General features: G+C 42.4%; 1 protein-coding gene across 2 annotated transcripts in view; it reads left to right on the top strand.

Moving 5' to 3' along the window:
* Window positions 1-10,780: 10,780 nt before the first annotated feature.
* Window positions 10,781-19,299, top strand: part of MYO3A (myosin IIIA) — a 124,390-nt gene continuing 115,871 nt past the window's right edge. For both annotated transcript variants that reach the window (XM_038755712.1, XM_038755711.1), the window contains exon 1: window positions 10,781-10,874. The gene's annotated coding sequence lies outside the window, so the exon portion shown is untranslated. The remainder of the gene's footprint in view (window positions 10,875-19,299) is intronic.

Raw genomic sequence — 19,299 nt, 5'->3', positions numbered from 1 at the left:
TGTTATTATTATGAGATCCAGGATGACCAAGGCATCATGGCATCCCGGCTCCACCACTTCTCTGCTGTATGACCCTGGGCAAGTCACTTCACTTCTCTGTGCGTCGGTTACCTCACCTGTAAAATGGGGATTGAGACTGTGAGCCCCACATGGGAAAGGGACTGTGTTCAACTTGATTTGCTTGTATCCACCCCAGTGCTTCCTAAGAAGTTAACAAATACCACAGTACCTCAGCAGAGATCCTGGAGCCAAGGAGGAAACACTTATGCTTGGCATTGTGTGCTATACACATCAGAGAATTAAAGGAAACACAGTTTAGTACCCACTGGTTCTGTGATGGTTTGAGCTAGGTGGTGTCTTTATAGAATAGACTTCATTTGCCATTAGCCGACTGTCTGCCCGTGGAGATCAAGGCAGAGACAACGACATGCTGGGGCCTTTAGTCAGCAGGCAGCAGTAGTCATCAGACTAAAATGTTAAGAATCGTCATGAGAAAGATGAAGGCGGAGAGGAGATGGGGTTTAAGGTTATAACATCATGAACAGTGTGGGCAGATGGGGAGTTGTTCACAAGGTCCCTGAACTCCAGGATGAAGGGGCAGATTAGGTACAAATTCATTCATGCCTGAAGCATGTTTTGTTGTTCTGGGCACTATTCTGGCTACTTGGGAACATGCAGTAGAATTAAGAAGACATTGTTCAAGCTTTGGAGGAATTTGGGGGTACAGGCAGACATAAATTGAATTCATATAGTGGGATCAGGAGGGAAAATTACAACTAGTTACAACTAGTAGAAAGGGCGTGGAGAGATCAATGAGTGAATACACAAGTGGAATACATAAATTGTAAGACTGTAGACTGCAAACTCATTATGGGCAAGGAAAATGCTAATTCTGTTGTACTCTCCCAAGCACTTAGTACAGTGTTCTGCACATAGAAGTAACCAATAAATACCATTGATTGATTGATATATGCACAAATGCTAAGTGGGGCCGCTTGGATGACACAAATGTAGGCGGTAGAAATAAGTTGAGAAATGTCTTCCAGAGGAGATGGGTTTACGGGAGCTTTTTGAAGGTTGTCAGGCGGATTTTAAGGAGGAGGAAGTTTCTGTCAAACTTTCATCATCGACCATCATCACCCAAGGGAGAGAGGCTGGGCTGGGGAACATGGTTATCTCTATATCATTTGGCAACCAAACCTACTCTCTCAAAAGTTACCAATGATCTCCTCCTTGCCAAATCTAATGATCTCTACTCCGTTCTAATCCTCCTTGACTTCTCAGTGGCATTTGACACCCTGGGCCACTCTTTCGTCCTGGTAACCCTACCTTTCTCAATCTCTTTTACCATCTCTTCCTCTGCCTCCCACCCTCTAACTGTGGACGTCCCTCAAGGCTCTGTGTTGGGTCCCTTTCTCTTCTCACTTTATATTCTACTCGCTCAGAGAGTTCATCTGCTCCCATGGTTTCAGTTACCATCTCTCTGTGGATGACTTCCAAATCTATCTTGCCAGCCCTAACCTCTGCCCACTTCTGCAGTTTTTCATTTGCTCTTACCTACAAGACATCTCCAAGAGATTTTTTTGTTTTGTTTGTGTTTTATTCTTCAAGTGCTTACGTACTGTTCTAAGCTCTGGGGTGGATTTAAGCAAATCAGGCTGTACACAGTCCCTGCCCCAGGTGGGGCTCACAGTCTCCATCCCCATTTTACAGAAGAAGTAGCTGAGGAATGGAGAAGTTAAGTGGCTTGACCCAGGTCACACAGCAGACATGAGGTAGAGCCAGAATTAGAATCCAGGTCCTTCTGACTTTCACGTCCCTGCTCTATCCACTAGGCCACACTGCTTCTCAGGGCTCCAGAGTGAGGAGGCTGACCCCGTGGAAGCCAAATCTTAACTGCTGAGAGACCCTCTGGCCCCTGACTCTCAGCAGTTTGACAACATTTCCACCCTGATGGGAGCCAAAACAGTGAGTCACAGCTGGTTCATCATTTGACTATTTCAAAGGAGAGGCTCCAGCATTAATTGCTTTTCTTGCAACCCATGTGGGTCTTATCTATAGCTCTCATAAGAAGAGGCTTAAAAAGTTGAGTCTTCGACATCATTTCCATTTTTCCCTTCCTCTCCCATCCAACTTTTTAAAAATTGAGTATTTATTTTTTGGAATTATCCCCTAAGGCAGCATACTGCTTTTGAGGAGAAAGCTCTCGATTTTACACTTTGGTTGACTACTCTATTGAATTTAGAAGTCATATTTAATACACAAATTACTATCCTTCTGAGAGATCTTTTAGTTCTCAAAGAAGGAAGAAAACTATAAATGTTATTGGAATTGCCCTTCACTGGATTTACTTGTTTACATTAGACCAGGTTGAAGCTTGTCTTATTTCCTCAGCATTTTTCTCCTGCCCTCAGTGCTGCTCACAGGTTTCTCAATAGTCTTTTTGCTTCCAGGTCATTAGGCTAAGAAAACTGGTAAATCACAAAGTGAGTCACCAGATTTGAAAGTACAGTACTGCTGGTATGAACTGACTGGCTCATGAGAAAATTAATGTTTTGGGTCTTTTCTATTTCTCTATCTTGTTACTGTGAATTATCATCTCAGAAGAGGGACTTCTACTGCATCGTAAGAATTTCAAATGAAGGTAAGGGTACTATCCATTCCATGAATGGTTACATTGGTGTTTGCAGCCACCTTAGCTTTGATGTAATAATTTCTGATTTCTACAAACCTTTTTAGTCATATTTCTTGGGCCTGAATGGTATGACAATAATTATTAAGCTGCAATCCATTTAGTTAACTGCTTAGTCTCCAGATTACCCACCCAAAGCTATTCAGTTTTGAATAAATGGTATTTTAAATGGTATTCTGTTAAGCACTTACTATGTTTCAGATACTGTTCTAAGGGTTAGGGCAGATATAAGAGAATCAGATTGGACACAGTCCATGCCCAACATGGGGCTCTCAGACATAATCCCTGTTTTACAGATTGAGGTAACGAAGGGAAAGGGAAGTTAAGTGACTTGCCCAAGGTCACACAGCAACGTGGCAGAGCTGAGATTTGAACCCAGGTCCTTCAGTCTCCCAGGCTCTATTCACTAGACCATGCTGCTGCTTAATATATTTGGTTACCTTCATCGTTTCAGTTGCTTCATCGTAGTTGTCATCTATGATGTAAATATAAGAAAGCAAACCCCTTCCTTCATAAAGAAGCTAAGAATTGTGCCCAAAGGAACTCCATATTTCAAAGACAGATACAAATGAATTCCTTAATAATGAGACCGGATGAATAGAAAGGAAATAGGTGGTTAGCTGTATTTTCACTGCCTATTTCCTGTACCTCCAAATCTGTTCTTGTCCCATATGTAAAATTAGTCACCAATCAGAAGAAATAATAGACTTTGAAAACATGAAGTGCTGTTTAGCTTTTGATTTTTTTCCAGTGGAATTTAGTCCACAGTGCATGCTTATTAAAGCCTGACTGTACTTAAAAGTGCTTCTGTGAGATAACAATACAAATTACGCCAGGTCCACATGGCCAATAGACTAGGTTTTATAGATTTCATGATGTAGATGAGCAAAAATTTAGGTTATTCAGAATACAACCCACAGACCATGTACACCCAGCTAGTGATGGGCCTTCGCGCCATAATGAGGACCATTGATTTGACCCTGTTAAGTGTGAAAAGCACCATTCAAAATGTTGTCGTTCTGCTCAAAGTTCAGTGGACCTGATGCTATTTTGAACCTGTCCATCATCTACTTGTGTATTCCATTTTTCCTAACTCAGACTGTGTCTCTGGCTTTTCAAAGCAGTCTGACACAGAACCTGCTGCACCATTACACTAATTGGTAGTTTAAATATTTTAACAAATGAGGCAGTATTTATTTACCTCACCTTTCGGTATATCTATAATTTAGCATTAACAAAGTAGCCTACGCTTGATGCTTCTTAAGCGTGAACAAGTGACCCTACAGTAATGTGCTGAAAAGCTTCAAAATCAGTCAACTGCCTTGTCACGGGATTCAAAGTTCCAGAAGAGAAGGGGAGAATTTCTGAGTGGAGAAGCTGCAATTCTCATTTATGTCTTATGGCATTCATTATTCAAAATGGAAGTTCAGGTACATACAAAATTCTTAAAATAAATGTGAATGGAACTAAACTCTCTTGGAGACTCTTGGTTGTTTAGAATAATGTCGGTTAAAACAGAAAAGCTGTCATTATCAGGGGAGCAATTTGTCCTAGTGGGAAGAGCACAGACCTAGAAGTTAAAGGGCCTTGATTCTAATCCAGCTGTGTGACCTTGGGCAAATCACTTAACTTCTCTGTGTCTTAGTTTCTTCTTCTGTAAAATGGGGTTCCAATTCCTGCTCTTCCTCCTGTTAACCCATGCAGGACTGTTGCAGACCTGATTCTCTTGTATCTATCCCAGGACTTAGTACAGTGCTTGTCACATAAGAAGTAAGCTCTCAACAAATGTCTCTATTAATACTACTACTAATAATAATAATAATAATAAACCAAGAAACTAGCAGCAGTATTGCTAGTTCAGTCTCATGACTTGGAAATCCTATGTCAATTCTGAGGTTGCTCTTGGGAATTCCAAGACTGCCTTTCGGTTTGGGGGAAGACAGGTCAGGAGAAATGAGGTGCCGGCTCAGGGTTGGTAGCTTATTGGCTTTGATGATGAAAGCGGCTCACTCTTGCTGGCTTTTCTTCTTCATGTCTAATGTCTTGGTCCCCAACTCTTTTGTCAGGACTATCCCATACCCTATTTTTCAAGTATTTGAAATTTAGTTTGTTAGAAAGCAGAAAAAAATATTTAGCACTTTGGTAATTGGGTGGACTTCAGTTTTTTTTCCAAGATATTAAAATAGTTGACTATTCTATTTCACACTTCAAAGTCCTTTCACTGCAGTGCTAATGAACTATCCTTCCAGCTTTGCTAACTGCAGATAGTGAAAGAGTAGTGGTGTTGACAAGAGAGCAAAATTACTCTTTGAAGTTAATGATTGGAGAATAGGCACATGATGGGTTATTAGAGGGCATGTAGGTGTCCTTTAATCTGAAGACTTCCCTACTGAGGCATATGTTAAGGAGGAATTTCATGTGGTTGTATGTTAAAGAGAGAAACCCATCACACTATTCCTATGAAGGATGCATCGTTGCCACTGTCAGGAATGGAATGATGAGCTGGTTAGGTCCTTTTGCTAAGAGCTTGTGTTTCTTATCCAAAGGCAGGGCAAGGAAATTTCACCTTAGGAAGCAAATTGCATTTGCTGCCATCGGGCATTGGGTCAGAGTAGAAAAGACTATGGGGCAGGCTCCATGTTACATGACTCCAGAAAGGCACTGTGGTCCATAGCCTTCCCTCATTAAGTCTGCCTGCAGCCATCAGGCCTGCTTCCAATGTCATCTGCCATACACCGCTGTTTGCTAGACTCATCAACTGGATTAAGAATAAAGACAAATTCAGATCCTCAAAGGACTAGATTTAGAATAGTCCCTAAGATTAAAGACCCCAAAGTAAAGCCTATATTAGGTTATAAGACTATCTTATTAGTTAGGCCTGTAAATACATTGAGGAAAACCTCAGACTTTTTCTGGAGGAACATCAACATATAAACCATAAAATTAATTAATTCCTATAGTGACATCACTCCAGAATAAAATGGTGTTTATTCCAAACTGAACTTTCTGGTAGAAATCCTGTATTAGCACCTTTCTTGACACGGCAAACCCGATGCCCTGCACTTGCCTAGTGCCAGTGGTGCCTACAGAAGGTGTTTCAGGGTTTTCCAATTCTCCCCGCCCTATTCCCCCTCTGCCCACCCAGGTAGCTGCCAGCCGGAGCTCAGACAGGCCGGGGATTCGGGAGGAGCTTGTGGGATGTCAGTATGGTGCAGTGGATAGAGCACAGGCCTGGGAATCAGAAGGTCATGAGTTCTAATCCTGGCTTTGACACATGTCTGCTGCGTGATGTTGGGCAAATCACTTTACTTCTTTGTGCCTCATTTACCTCATCTGTAAAATGGGGATTGAGACTGTGAGCCCCATTTGGGACAGGGACTGTGTCCAACCCAATTTTCCTGTATCCACCCTAGTGCTTAGTACAGTGCTCAGCACATAGTAAGCACTTAGCAAATACCATAATAATAATAATTATTTTTATTATTATTACTACTACTACTCAGGAGCCAGCACAAGGGCTTGATGCTTTGTTTCCTGAAGTCCAACCTGGCAGCTCCTGGAGAAACCTGATCCAAATAATAATTATTATGATAATTACTGAGTACCCTATGCCAAAGTATGGTGCTAAGACTGGAATAGACTAAGAGTGAAGAAGAGCCACTAAGGGCCAGAAAGGTTAAAATACTTCCTCTTGAGAATTGGACAGGGGGTGGTCCAGATAATTCTGTACAAGATTCAAGCAGAAGCGGGGAGATTGTCCGACTCATGAGATTACTTGACTAAGGTTTCCACTTTGCTAGTGTCGAACTTGTAGATTTCCAGCACACAAGGAGTAGAAACGCTATAGCTCTTTGGCAGACACAGGTGGCCAGGGTGCATTTCACAGGAATTCTTGGATTCCATAAGGAACTCCTGCTGATGCATATCCGTCAAACTAATTGCAGCAGCTGGTATTCACCACCAAAGGAACAATCGTGTGTAACACAATTTAGATAATGATGTTCCTGGAGGATGCTCTTCAAGAGGCGGAGAGAGGGGGAAAAAATGATGTTCCAGTTAAATGACAACAGAAGGGGAATTCCCCATGCCTAACTCAGGAAGTTTTATTTTAGGCATACAGAAAGTGGGACTCAAGGGAAAGGGGAAAGTTTTGTTCAGGGAAAGAAGGCACAAGGACTTTGCAGAGCTGTGGAGACAGGGACACACTGTATAGCATAAGAACCAATAAATTGGGACTTTCTTGTACCTCAAGGGGCAAAAGGATCATGGGTTTAGAAGTCAAGAGCCCTGGGTTCTTGCCCCTGTCTGCCACTGATCCTAGGCCCCTTTATCAACAAAATAGAGATATCTGAATTTCCTAATTTACAGAGATGAATAGAATGAGTTCATTTTGGAAAAAGCTCTATAGAAATTGAAGATATTATCTGACTTTTTAGTGGGGCCAAGTTATTGCTGTACCCTGACCAAACAAGAACAGAAATGGAAAGGGTTCTTGAAGTCTGGGTCTTTCCTCTCTCTCCTTCACACAATCTAATCAATCAATCACCCAATCAATGGTATTTATAATAATAATAATAATAATAATGGTATTTGTTAAGCACTTACTATGTGCCAAGCACTGTTCTAAGTGCAGGGGGAGATACAAGGTTATCAGGTTGTCCCAGGTGGGGCTAACAGTCTTAATCCCCATTTAACAGATGAGGTAACTGAGGCACAGAGAAGTTAAGTGACTTGCCCAGAGTTACACAGCTGATAAGTGGCAGAGCTGGGATTAGAACCCACAACCTCTGACTCCCAAGCCAGTGCTCTTTCCACTAAGCCATCCTGCTTCAGTATTTATTTATTTTATTTTCAGTATTTATTGAGTCTAACACCATCACCTCCCTTACATGATAGGAAGAGCACCTCTGCACCACCGCACCATGAAGTTGCATTGAGAAAGTTGTGGAAAATTTTCGCAGAGAATTAGGAACAGAATGGTAGACACGTTCCCTGTCCATTAGGTGCTTTTTCTTCCCTAAGCTCTGGTTTCTCTTGTCTTCTCCTGCTGTTGCACTGGACACAAAGCACTCATTTTAGTTCTGAGTGTGTGAAATGCTTCAGATTGAGAGTAGCGTTGAGTTTGCAGATGCTCTTGAGAGTGTTGGACAAGGGAATTTGGGATCCTTTAGAGCTGAGGCGATACAACAGTTAAGGGACTAATTGAGATACTTGAAATACACCCAGCCACCTGGTCATTTCGTGGAGAAGTATGTTCGGGTCCCTGAAAACAATATTTGCATATGTAGCCCCCAGCTACACTACATTGCAATAAGAATAGTAGTAATAATATTTAGGGTACTTGTTAAGCGCTTACTATATGCTAGACACTGTTCAAAGCACTGTGAGCCCGTTGTTGGGTAGGGACCGCCTCTATATGTTGCCAACTTGTACTTTCCAAGCGCTTAGTACAGTGCTGTGCACACAGTAAGTGCTCAATAAATGATTGAATGAATGAATGGGGTAGGTATATTAATAATAATAATAATAATAATAATGACATTTGTTAAGCGCTTACTATGCGCAAAGCACTGTTCTAAGCGCTGGGGAGGATACAAGGTGATCAGGTTGTCCCACGTGGGGCTCACTGTCCTAATCCCCATTTTACAGATGAGGTCACTGAGGCTCAGAGAAGTGAAGTGACTTGCCCAGGGTCACACAGCAGACATGTGGTGGAGTCGGGATTCGAACCCATGACCTCTGACTCCAAAGCCCGGGCTCTTTCCACTGAGCCACGCTGCTTCTCTAATAATATTTAGGGTATTTGTTAAGTGCTTACTATATGCTAGACACTGTTCAAAGCACTGTGAACCCGTTGTTGGGTAGGGACCATCTCTATATGTTGCCAACTTGTACTTTCCAAGCGCTTAGTACAGTGCTCTGCACACAGTAAGTGCTCAATAAATATGAATGAATGAATAGGGTAGATATATTAATCAGGTCAGACACAGTCCCTGTCCCACACGGGACCCACACTTTGTGAAGCAGCGTGGTTTAATGGAAAGAGCACAGGCTTGGGAGTCAGGATGTAGGTTCGAATCCTCATTCCGCCACTTGTCAGCTGTGTGACTTTGGACAAGTCACTTCACTTCTCTGTGTCTCAGTTACCTCATCTGTAAAATGGGGTGTAAGACTGTGAGCCCCACTTGAGACAACCTGATAACTTTATAGTAACAATAATCAATCAATCAATCAATCAATAATAATGATGGTATTTGTTAAGCGCTTACTATGTGCCAAGCAATGGGGTAGATCAGCGCTTAGAACAGTGTTTGGCATATAGAAGAGCAGCAGCGTGGCTCAGTGGAAAGAGCACGGGCTTTGGAGTCAGACAGAGGTAATGGGTTCCAATCCTGGCTCCGCCACTTGTCAGCTGTGACTTTGGGCAAATCACTTAACTTCTCTGTGCCTCAGTTACCTCATCTGTAAAATGGTGATTAAGACTGTGAGCCCCACTTGGGACAACCTGATAACCTTGTAGTAACAATACTAATGATGATAATTGTTAAGCACTTACCATGTGCCAAGCACTGGGGTAGATCAGCGCTTAGGACAGTGTTTGGCATATAGTAGAGAAGCAGCGTGGCTCAGTGGAAAGAGCATGGGCTTTTTCCCCTCCTCCCCCTCCCCATCCCCCCTGTCTTACCTCCTTCCCCTCCCCACAGCACCTGTATATATATTTGTACGTATTTATTACTCTATTTTATTTGTACATATTTACATTGTACATTCTTACATTGTACATATTTACATTGTACATATACAAGGCCCTACTGAGAGCTCAAGGCCCTACTGAGAGCTCACCTCCTCCAGGAGGCCTTCCCAGACTGAGCCCCTTCCTTCCTCTCCCCCTCGCCCCCCTCTCCATCCCCCCCATCTTACCTCCTTCCCTTCCCCACAGCACCTGTATATATGTATATATGTCTGTACATATTTATTACTCTATTTATTTATTTATTTTACTTGTACATATCTATTCTATTTATTTTATTTTGTTAGTATGTTTGGTTTTGTTCTCTGTCTCCCCCTTTTGTGAGCCCACTGTTGGGTAGGGACTGTCTCTGTATGTTGCCAATTTGTACTTCCCAAGCGCTTAGTCCAGTGCTCTGCACGCAGTAAGCGCTCAATAAACACGATTGATTGATTGATTATTCTATTTATTTTATTTTTTTGGTATGTTTTGTTTTGTTCCCTGTCTCCCCCTTCTAGGCTGTGAGCCCGCTGTTGGGTAAGGACCGTCTCTATATGTTGCCAACTTGTACCTCCTAAGCGCTTAGTACAGTGCTCTGCACACAGTAAGCGCTCAATAAATAGGATTGAATGAATGAATGAATGAATGAATGAATGAATGAATGAAACGACTTGCCCAAGGTCACACATCAGGCTGCCTCAGGGGGTGACCTGCTGGAAATGAGCCCCCTCCTTTCTCCCCCCCGCCCTACCTCCTTCCCCTCCCCACAGCACCTGTATAGATGTTTGTACGTATTTATTACTCTATTTATTTATTTATTTTATTTGTACATATTTATTTTATTTATTTTATTTTTTTTGACAGGTTTTGTTTTGTTCTGTCGTCTGTCTCCCCCCTTCTAGACCGTGAGCCCACTGTTGGGTAGGGACCGTCTCTGTATGTTGCCAACTTGTACTTCCCAAGCGTTTAGTACAGTGCCAGTAAGCGCTCAATAAATACACTCGGATGAATGAATGAATGAATGGAACGGCCTCGCGCGCTCCGCCCCGCCCTTTCTCGCGCGGGCGCCGCGTGCGGAGCGGCCGGTTGGAGCGAATACCCGGAGCGCGGACAGAGGCGGTGGCCACGGCTCCTCCTCCTCCCGCCGCGGTGCCCCGCTCCGAAAGACGCTCGGGGGCCAGCGGCCGGGCGAGATCCGCTCCGGGTTTTCCTCCCGATCCGCCCCGCCCACTCTCGCCCTCAGGCCACGCCCCCTCAGGCCACGCCCCCTCGGGCCTCGCGCCCGTCCCGCGACCGCTGCCGAGTCCTACCCGAGGCCGTTCGGAAGTTTTCGGAAGTGTTCGGAACTGTTCGGGTCTGTTCGGGAGCCCCCGGCGGGTGAGTCGGGGCGCCCTGCCTCATAGGCCTGGGCGGGGAGCTTCAGGAGGAGGCCTGTCACAGGGCCCAGTGGAGGTAATAATTATAATATTTATGGTACTTAATAATAATTACTCTATTTATTACTCTATTTATTTATTTTACTTGTACATATCTATTCTATTTATTTTATTTTGTTAGTATGTTTGGTTTTGTTCTCTGTCTCCCCCGTTTAGACTGTGAGCCCACTGTTGGGTAGGGACTGTCTCTAGATGTTGCCAATTTGGACTTCCCAAGCGCTTAGTACAGTGCTGTGCACATAGTAAGCGCTCAATAAATACGATTGATGATGATGATGATAATAATGATAATGATGATGGCATTTATTAATCAATCAATCGTATTTATTGAGCGCTTACTGTGTGCAGAGCACCGTACTAAGCGCTTGGGAAGTACAAGTTGGTAACATATAGAGACGGTCCCTACCCAACAGTGGGCTCAGCCCTTACTATCAATCAATCGTATTTGTTGAGTGCCTACTGTGTGCAGAGCACTGTACTTAGCGCTTGGGAAGTACAAGTTGGCAACATATAGCGACAGTCCCTACCCAACAGTGGGCTCAGCCCTTACTATCAATCAATCAATCGTATTTATTGAGCGCTTACTGTGTGCAGAGCACCGTACTAAGCGCTTGGGAAGTACAAGTTGGTAACATATAGAGACAGTCCCTACCCAACAGTGGGCTCAGCCCTTACTATCAATCAATCAATCGTATTTATTGAGCGCTTACTGTGTGCAGAGCACCGTACTAAGCGCTTGGGAAGTACAAGTTGGCAACATATAGAGACAGTCCCTACCCAACAGTGGGCTCAGCCCTTACTATCAATCAATCAATCAATCAATCGTATTTATTGAGCGCTTACTGTGTGCAGAGCACTGTACTAAGCGCTTGGGAAGTACAAGTTGGCAACATATAGCGACAGTCCCTACCCAACAGTGGGCTCAGCCCTTACTATCAATCAATCAATCGTATTTATTGAGCGCTTACTGTGTGCAGAGCACCGTACTAAGCGCTTGGGAAGTACAAGTTGGCAACATATAGAGACAGTCCCTACCCAACAGTGGGCTCAGCCCTTACTATCAATCAATCAATCAATCAATCGTATTTATTGAGCGCTTACTGTGTGCAGAGCACTGTACTAAGCGCTTGGGAAGTACAAGTTGGCAACATATAGCGACAGTCCCTACCCAACAGTGGGCTCAGCCCTTACTATCAATCAGGCGTATTTATTGAGTGCCTACTGTGTGCTGAGCACCGTACTAAGCGCTTGGGAAGTACTAGTTGGCAACATATAGAGACAGTCCCTACCCAACAGTGGGCTCAGCCCTTACTATGTGCAAAGCACTGTTCTAAGCGCTGAAGCTTGGACTGTGAGCCCACTGTTGGGTAGGGACTGTCTCTATATGTTGCCAACTTGTACATCCCAAGCGCTTAGTACAGTGCACTGCACACAGTAAACGCTCAGTAAATATGATTGATTGATTGATTGAGCCCACTGTTGGGTAGGGACCTTCTCTACATGTTGCCAACTTGTACTTCCCAAGCGCTTAGTACAGTGCTCTGCACACTGTAAGCGCTCAATAAATACGATTGAGTGAATGAATGAATGAAGCACTGTTGTTAAGCACTTCATGGCTCAGTGGTACTCTACAAGCTCTCAGTACAGTGCTCTGCACACAGTAAGCTCTCAATAAATACAATTGAATGAATGAATACTAATAATAAGGGCATTTGTTAAGCACTTACTATGTGCAAAGCATCTTTTATTTTGTGAATATGTTTTGTTTTGTTCTCTGTCTCCCCCTTCTAGACTGTGAGCCCACTGTTGGGTAGGGACCGTCTCTATATGTTGCCAACTTGTACTTCCCAAGCGCTTAGTACAGTGTTCTGCACACAGTAAGCGCTCAATAAATACGATTGATGATGATGCTAAGCACCTCGTGGCTCAGTGGAAAGAACACGGCCTTGGTAGTCGGAGGTCATGGGTTCTAATCCCGACTCCGCCACTTGTCAACTGTGTGACTTTGGGCAAGTCATTTAACTTCTCTGGGCCTCAGTTACCTCATTTGGAAAATGGGGATTAAGACTGTGAGCCCCACGTGGGACAACCTTGATTACCTTCTATCTTCCTCCCAGTGCTTAGGACAGTACGTGGCACATAGTAAGCGCTTAATAAATGCCATTATTATTATTATTACAGCAGAGAAGTGGCACAGTCGGGATTAGAATAATAATAATTATAATGGCATTTATTAAGCACTTACTATGTGCCAAGCACTGTTCTAAGTGCTGAACCCGCAACCTTCTGACTCCCAGGGCCGGGCTGTAGCCACTAAACTACACGTTCTACCCCGCAGTTTGGGAAAGGTCCGAGAGGCATTGAGGTTTAGGGTATATCATGTCAGGTGGATAATTACTCTCCCCCACTTCAAAACCTTCCTGAAGGCCCATCTCCTCCAAGAAGCCTTCCCTGACTAAGCCCACCTTTCCTCTTCTCCCACTCCTTTCTGTGCCACTCTTACTTGCTCCTTCATTCATCCTCCTTCCCATCCCCACAGCACATCTGTATATATCTGTAAAGTTATTTATGTATCCATTTATTTATTTCTATTAATGTCTGTCTCCCCCTCTAGACTGTGAACTCTCTGTGGGCAGGAATGTGTCACTTGTTATAGTACAGTGCTTTGAACACAGTAAGCACTCAATAAATATGATTGAGTTGAATTGTATGAATGAATGAATGAATAAATAAGGGTTGGGGAGGCCTTCGCTCTCTGGCCCTTGACCTTTAGTAGTGAGCAAGGCCATCACAATTATTCCTTGGACTTTTAAAATTTATTTCTAGAGCCTTTGCTCCACATTCTTGGAAAACTCCGACTACCTTGTTCCTTCGGGTCCTGAGGTTTTATCTGAATGGGCTACAAACAAAAGGACCTTGAATGAATGATTAAAAAGCCTCCAAAACAAGCGTTCCACTCCAGCCTTGATGCAGAAGATGAGAGAGTTCTCTTTGGATTTGGGAATTATCATGTTTCCTTTGGTTTATAGGTACGCAGCTACCTTAAAGTAAGGTATTAATGTAAATTGAGACCAGGCTATACAAATGGTAGGAGAAACTTCTAATTGCCTTTATTCCTTATGCTAATCCACATAGCTATTTTGATTTCTTGGTGGTGGGTAAAAAATCAGGGGTTAGGTTCAAAGTCTATATTCTTTAATGCTTTTTAAATCTTGCTATAGGTAAAAAATCAGGGGTTAGGTTCAAAGTCTATATTATTTAATGCTTTTTAAATCTTGCTATATGATATATATTTCAGAAACCTCTAAAGATACTATGTACTAACTAGTGTGTTAAGCACTGGAGTAGATGCAAGATAATCAGATCAGAAACAGTCCTAGTACAATAAAAGGCACCAAAATTTAGTCACCTCAATATTGACTTTTTATTGTACTAGGGCTGTTTCTGATCTATTATCTTGCATCTATCTTGGTAAGTGCTCAATACAGATAGAGGGAGGTTATTCAAATTATATGGACTTTTGTGGTATTATTGAATAGTTTCAAAGAAGGAAAAAATTAAGAGATGCTGAAACTTTCAAAGCTAACTCAGTCTTCCTCCAAACTGCCGTATCGAGCCCTGTAGAGGCCCATCTCATCCATCCCTCGTTTTGGGTTTGCCTGGAGAGAAAAAGGAAAGGCCCCAATTGGCTAATTTCTAACACCAGTTAATTGCAGATATTGACATGGAGGCCAGTATTCTACCGCTTTGATAACCTTTGTTAAGCTAGAAAGCATATAGCTTCAATTTCCAGCATGTTCTTTCAAAACTACCTCTTGGGAAAAAAAAACACCAAATCGCTTAGAGTTGATAGAAAAGTACTTGACTCTCAAATAGAAAATCATTGTAACATGTATATTGATCTAAAATTCCCAAAAATAATTGCAACTAGTTGAAAGTGACGGGCATGGGATATAAAAATGAGTAGTAATCATTAAGAACGTAATTCCCAAAAAAGTGTTTTTGCATACACAGAGCTAGATTCTCACTAATTCCACTGTGACAGTCAGCTCTGCAACGATGTCACAGTATAATTCTTTTTATCTAGCAATCAATGCTATTTATTTAGTCCTTACTGTGTGCAAAGCACTATACTACACTAGAGTTGGTAGACTTGATCCCTGCCCACAAGTAACTTGTAGTCTAGATGGGGAGACAGACATTAAAATAAATTATAGATAGGGGAAATGACAAAGTGTAAATTTGTACATATGTGCTGTGGGGCTGAGGGTGGGGTGAATTGAAGGGGCAAATCGAAGTGAACAGATGATGGAGGCGGAAGGGTGGTAGGAGAAATGAGGGAATCAGGGAAGAAACCTCCTAGAGGAGATGTGATTTTTGGAAGATTTTGGAGAGTAGTCTGTCAGATATGAAGGGGAGGGAGTTCCCGGCTGGAGGGAGGACGTAGGCAAGTGGATTGTGGTGTAATAGTCTACATCAAGGTACAGAGCAGGTTAGCATTAGAGGAGTGAAGTAGCATTAGAGGAGTGAAGTATGTGGGTTGAGTTGTAATAGGACATCAACAAGGTGTAAGGTAGGAAAGGGAGAGCTGATTGAGTGTCAGTATGCTGATGGAAAGGAATTCCTTTTTGATACGAAGGTGGATGAGCAATCATTGGAGGTTTTTGAGGAGGTGGGAGATATGGTTGGAACAGGTTTTTACTACCTTGCCAATCCTCCTGGCAACGCTTCTAAAGTGTGGGTATTTTACTGTTGTTTCTTTTAAGAGAAACTGAAGTAACTTGCTCAGCAAGTCTTTCTATTTCATAGTAGGAACAGATTTGGACAGTTCTTCCTGACTCCACTTCTTCTGAAAACCAAAGTTGGTGTGGTCAGTGACCCCCTGGTAGTATTTTGTATTATTTGGAGCCTGTATTCCCAAAGAAAGAGAGGGTTTTATCTCTCTGCGTTCCTGGAGGGAAAAGGAGAGTGGTCAGAAGTGTTAGTAATTCCATTTACAGAGAGAAGCTGAGATCATAAGGTTGTTAATTTGTCAAAGGTCACAGGCACGGTTAGAAGTCTGACTGATTTTGATTGGTCTATGCTGCACTCTGAAAGAATAATTATTGCCCTTTCTCCATCTCTAAAATCTTTACCTTTTTAAAGCAGAGACCCCACTTAATGTCATTTGACTTCAAATGGAGACTGTTTTAGAGAGCTCATGTATTGCTTAGATAATCATAGAGTGGGAAAGGAACTGTACAGTTCTTCAAGAGCTGCATGGGTCTAATCTATTCCAGAGAACTGGATGGATTCTTTTTAACTATCTCCGGGGAGTATTACATCCTCACTTGATCTCCTAGCCTAACATCTCCCATTAAAGCTTCTTTTTAATTAATCAAATATGTTCTGTTTCCTTGTTTGTGGTTTAACTGAAAAAAAAAACCACTTTTGTTGGATAGGTTTATCCTCCCAATGACTATCTGTATATTAACACATTAATTCATGATTTCTGGGCACCACCCTTATTAAATAGGTGTACGCATGAAGGACACTCCTGTATTCTGAGGGTTTGGATTCACTCTTGTAGCACATTCACTTGGCTTCTGTGAGTTGCCTAATCATCCTGAGGAGTCTGTCAGCAGCATTTGTAAAGAACTGTAATTTACCCTGGGATGATAAATGCCCTGGGGTCGACCATCTAATAGGGCAAGTTGCCCATAGACATTCAAATCTACACCTCAGAAGCCTTTTTTTAGGCCTGACATCCCACTAAAGTTAATGAATAATAAAAGTATTTATCTACTTAAGCAGCAACGTTTTTGGAACCCCTATTGAGTACACTGTATTGGAGACTTGGGGAATATACAGTAGAAATAAATTCCTGCCATCAAGGAATTTACAGTTCTAATGAAGGTTTTTCAGTCTGATGAGATTACTGTCTAATGAGCTGCCTGGTGAGTGCCTGGGAATTTAGGCGAGGAGGGACAAAGTGGGACAGATTATATGTAGATTTTGAGGGCTGAGTGGAAATAAAATCCTTTCAAAATCTTAAACTTCTGTTTGACCCCAAAGACGTGGAGCACCTTTGGGTTGCATGTGACCATTTTAGGCCTGGTGGTGTGAATGTTTCAGTGTCTCCTCAGAGCTTTAGGAGAGGACCTCTTAATCACAAAATCACAGAGAACTCCAGAAGTCATCTGGACCATTCCTCTGCTTCCGGGATGGACTTCAAGACAGACAAATTGTTATACATTTTATTTTCAGGAACCAAGATTCTGTAACCTCCCTCTTTACTGTAAGCTCCCTGTGGGCAGGGAATGTGTCTTCCAACTCTGTTATATTGTACTCTCCCAAGCGCATAGTACATTGCTGGGCACACAGTAAGCTCCCAAATGTGATTGATTGATTGATCCTTCCTTAGTGACATAAGCCTAAAACCATTCAGAAAATTCTGTATTCTGAAGCACATCACTTCAACTTCAATTCAAAATCATTCCCTATTTCTTCCGCCCTTGTTAAGGGCATTTAAAAGACAAAAATCCCATTTTTTGGAGAATATACAGATTGCAGCCATGTACTACTTGATATGCATTAAGGTCAGCTACTTGATTCGGTGACAGACCATAACTTAAAAATAACCAATTATTTCACTTTCATTGAACAATGACCCTCTCTGGGTATATTTGTAAAATGTCTTCTATTAGCTTGATAGATGTTTGTGTCGCATTGGAGCTATATGTATTCATGTTCATTTATGAAGGTATAATTGCCTTGTGTTCAATTTTCATATTTGAAAATGATGGCTAGGGCAGGTGCCAAATGAAAGACCCAAGAAGGGCTATTTTTCAGGTTATGCACTTGTTAATCTTTTAGAGGTTTATCCAGCTTCTGAAATTCCACAAAATAAGGTCCTAGAGTAAGTGGAACTCTGGTGTCCAAATAGAGGAAAGACAGGAAGTGCCTTAGCCCTCAAGGAGAACAGAGGGTACCAAACGTTTAGCTAACAATGGGACAACTTACCATAGCTCTAAGCTACTCTTATAATGCAGAAGTAAATGGCAGTAATCCACATGCTCGTGGCAAGAAATGAGCTACTTTTTGAAGAGTATTTGATCTGCTTCACTTTTATACCTTTGAAATATTTGAATTCATTGGGAATTCCTTTTGGGGCATTTGTAGTTTTCAGGAGTAGGAATGTTCCAGTGGTGGGGAAACATTAGAACAAAGGGCAAAATTTTGTCAGATTTTTCTTTTAAGCAGTGCGTGATCCCATCCAGTGACTGTGGGCAGTGGTGGCAGTAACTAAGGAGGCTACTAGATAGTAGGGAGAGTAGCTGGAGAGATCCAGAGGCTGCTGGAAATAGAGTTTGGAGCTGAAGCATTGACAGCACATGATGAGCTAACTAGGCAGCCCTGGATAATCTGAATCATTATGGCAATGATGAGAGGTAGAAAAGAGGGTGAATCACAGTCATGGGAATCCAAATCAGCCAGTTCCCCCTCCCCTGAAAACGCTGCTGCTTCTGAAAGCTTTCTGGAGCTAACTCTGGCTACTCTCTAGAAGAGTGACAGGATACTAATGGAGTCATCCTCTCCCAAGCTCTTAGTACAGCGCTCTGCACAGAGTAAGCACCAGTAAACACCACTGATTGATTGATCCAATCAATCCAATTGAAGTATGTAAGAGCCAACACTTTTTGAAACCACCATAACCCATTATAACAGAACTTAATTTCAAATGAAACTGTACAGTCCTATTACCCGACAAAGTCCAGCTTGACTGTAGTATTCTAATTTCTAGGGTGATAAAATGTGGAAACAGATGAACTTTTCCTGCTGTGATTTGTGGAGAACATCCGTTCACGGCGAAGAACCTAAGTTTCAGAACACCACTTCCTATATAGGTTTGTCTTTAATGGGATTTGACTCTAGGTACTACTACAAAGTTCAAGCTTCTCAGGAGCTCAAAGTTATAAAGAGGGGCAGATACAAAGGCTGATCTGGACTGAAATATAGCCTTCCTTTACATGACCTAGCTTGTAGAGTTTGCACTCTTCTGTCACTTGTGTTTAGTCTTGATCCATAAAAAAGATAGTGCCTCCAGGAAGGTTTCTAGGCAAAGGAGAAGTTTGACTCATAGCTTTATGTGGATCTATGTGCCCTTTGCACAGTTGATGTGCAGTAAATGATTTTTGATGGGATTCAACTTTTAGGTCCTCTGCCAGTCAATGTCAATCATGAAATATGGTTGGTTCAGGAAAAGTGTTCAAAGCCAAACTCTTCCTTGTCTCTTAAATATCTCCCCACTAATAAACACTTTGGGGGACCACTGTTTAACTCTTAGAAGCCCACCGAGAGCCAGGGACCCTGTCCAATTCCCACTTGTACATTATTTCCCAGCTTTTAGTACAATGCTCTGCATATCGTTATCACTTAATAAATACTGTTATTACTACTTT

This window comes from Tachyglossus aculeatus, chromosome 13 (genome assembly GCF_015852505.1).
Source record: "Tachyglossus aculeatus isolate mTacAcu1 chromosome 13, mTacAcu1.pri, whole genome shotgun sequence".
NCBI lineage: Eukaryota > Metazoa > Chordata > Mammalia > Monotremata > Tachyglossidae > Tachyglossus > Tachyglossus aculeatus.
This window is presented reverse-complemented; position numbering and strand designations above follow the sequence as displayed.